The following is a 3,535-nucleotide window of genomic DNA, read 5'->3' on the forward strand; positions in this document are numbered from 1 at the left end:
AAGGGTCTAGACCACACCTCACTAACACATCCCACAACAAAGCAACACCTGACGCGCTACTCATAAGAAAGGGAACACTGCAGCAGGCCCGCTGGCCCAACTAGACAGGTCCTTCACACAACCCACCAACAAACTATTCTACCCAAGAATTAGGCATTTTAAAATTTATTATTTGTCCAATGTATTATTAAATTATTCCCAAATTCTATTAATTATAAATGGATCTAATTTATATAAACCAAAGGAAATATTCATATTATTGTCAAAACTGCTTTTTATGAAACAAGATTCAATTATATTCCTGTTGACCATGGACTTGCTTGATACAACTTTCTCAACTTTTTGAAAATCAATTGGATGGTTAAAATCTCTCACATGAATAAATAGAGCATTGGAATTTTGTCCAGTTCTAATGCTATATTTATTTTATTTTAATCTTAATTCGAGATTTTTACCAGTTTGACCGTAATAAACTTTATCGCAAATTTTACAAGGAATCTTATAGACACATCCGTCAGCATTTTGGGGGGAATTCTTTATCAAAAGTTTTTTTACTGTATCAAGATTTTTAAATACAGCTTTAAGATGAAGAAGAGAAGGCATATCAACGAAGTTTTCATGGTAAGGGAGAACCAACATATTTTTAGCTGAATAAGGTTGGTTGTCCCTTTTTGGATTGTAAAAAGTATTTCTAGCAATTTTAAAAGATTTATCAATTACGTTTCTTGGGTATTTCAAATCATTACCTATTTCATAAATTTTGGATATTTCCTCATCTATGAACTCTGGACTACAAATACGTAAAGCTCTCAAAAACATTGATGAGAAAACAGAGAGTTTAACTCTATCTTGTGTGAAGAATAAAAGTGGACATAGGAACAGTTATTTGTAGGTTTTCTGTAAATTTTAAATTTGAATTCATTATTACCCTTAATAATTAAAGTATCTAGAAAAGGCAATGAGTTATTTTCTTCAAACTCAACAGTAAAGTTTATAGAATGGGCTAAGCTATTTAATTTGCCAAGGAAATGGTGTATATCTACATTTTTGGGCATAAGACACAAAATATCATCAACATATCTGAACCATTTAGCTCTATTAGGGAGGATTGTGTTAAGCAACCTTGTTTCAAAAAATTCCATGTATAGGTTACTAAGAACAGGTGAAAGAGATTTTCCCATTGCCATACCAAACTTCTGAGTGTAAAACTTATCATTAAATACAAATTTTCCATCAACAATGCAAAGTTTGATAAGTTTAATGATAGTAGGAGCTGGAATGGTAAATCATAATTAACGAATTCTTCAGATAAGAAACTTAATAAATCATCAACAGGAACTTTCGTAAACAAGGAAGTAACATCAAAACTAACCATGTTAAAATCATTTAAGTCAGTCAAGGAGCTTAATTTATCAACTAAATCTATGTTGTTTTTAACAGTAAAGTTAGAAATTTTGCCAACAATAGGGCTCAAAATATCAACAAGCCAATTGGATAATTTATATGAAACTGATCCTATGGAGCTAATAATTGGTCTGACTGGATTCCCTGGTTTGTGTGTTTTTATTAGTCCATACATGTAAGGTAAAGATGGATTAGTGGAAGTAAATTGTTTGACTAATTCATCTTTGCTTTTCAGTAGAAGTTTTATAGTTTTATTAAATTGCTGTTAACGGTTTCTAGCGTTTGGAATTTCTCTGTTCTTTCACAGTGGTTGTTTTGCATATATATATATATATATATATATATATATATATATATATATATATATATATATATATATATATATATATATATATATATATATATATATATATATATATATATATATATATATATATATATATATATATAATATAGGGAAGTACCACCACTTTGGCTGGAATGGGGACCCTCATCCTCAGAGAAGTCAATAAACGTACCTCGGGGAAAACTCAAGGTTCTCCCCGGAGCTGTTTGAATATTTTCTTCTCCTACCCCCCTCCCCCCTATATTTGATATTCTATGTCAATATTTATTAATAAACAAAATACATTTACCGAAAAAACATAAACATGAATACAATAGCACAATGTATCAAAGATCATGAATTTCCTCCAGCTCCTCCGAGGCTGGACGCGAGCCAAGTATGCAGCAAGCATTTCCCCTCTGGATGGCTACACTGAGGCGCTAGAACATGAAAGTGGCTGCCCTTGGGTCCCTGGTGGTGTCGATGAGTCTGGAACCCAATTCTATAAGGAAACGTATATATATATAAATATATATTAATATATATATATATATATATATATATATATATATATATATATATATATATATATATATATATATATATATATATATATATATATATATACATATATATATATATGTATATATGTCGTGCCGAATATGTAAAACTGGTCAATGAGCAAGAACTCATTTAAAATTAAGTCCTTTCTAAAATTTTCTCTTATATGTTTAAAGATATATTTTTTCATTAATGATAATGTGAAAATTTATAATTTTGCACCAAAAGAATCTTAGAAAACTTACCTAACCTTATTATAAGAAGAACAATTTATTTTACCTAACCTAACTAAAGATATTTTAGATTTATTAGCAATACTTTAATACTAAACAAACACAGTGAAATATATTTTTTTTCGTTAGGTTCAGAATGATATTGGCGAAATTATTGCATACACAAATTTTCACTTGTCCTATATGGCAAGATGAGCGTTATTATTTAAGCCAAGATCGCAAGTTCTGCCTATTCGGCACGACATATATATATATATATATATATATATATATATATATATATATATATATATATATATATATAGATGCTAAAGTAGGAATGCTAAAGTAGGAGAAACTTTTAGAGAGGGTGTGGTAGGTAAGTTTGGGGTGCCAGGTGTAAATGATAATGGGAGCCCTTTGATTGAACTTTGTATAGAAAGGGGTTTAGTTATAGGTAATACATATTTTAAGAAAAAGAGGATAAATAAGTATACACGATATGATGTAGGGCGAAATGACAGTAGTTTGTTGGATTATGTATTGGTAGATAAAAGACTGTTGAGTAGACTTCAGGATGTACATGTTTATAGAGGGGCCACAGATATATCAGATCACTTTCTAGTTGTAGCTACACTGAGAGTAAAAGGTAGATGGGATACAAGGAGAATAGAAGCATCAGGGAAGAGAGAGGTAAAGGTTTATAAACTAAAAGAGGAGGCAGTTAGGGTAAGATATAAACAGCTATTGGAGGATAGATGGGCTAATGAGAGCATAGGCAATGGGGTCGAAGAGGTATGGGGTAGGTTTAAAAATGTAGTGTTAGAGTGTTCAGCAGAAGTTTGTGGTTACAGGAAAGTGGGTGCAGGAGGGAAGAGGAGCGATTGGTGGAATGATGATGTAAAGAGAGTAGTAAGGGAGAAAAAGTTAGCATATGAGAAATTTTTACAAAGTAGAAGTGATGCAAGGAGGGAAGAGTATATGGAGAAAAAGAGAGAAGTTAAGAGAGTGGTGAAGCAATGTAAAAAGAGAG

The sequence above is a fragment of the Cherax quadricarinatus genome, chromosome 90 (assembly GCF_038502225.1).
Source record: "Cherax quadricarinatus isolate ZL_2023a chromosome 90, ASM3850222v1, whole genome shotgun sequence".
Taxonomy (NCBI): Eukaryota; Metazoa; Arthropoda; class Malacostraca; order Decapoda; family Parastacidae; genus Cherax; species Cherax quadricarinatus.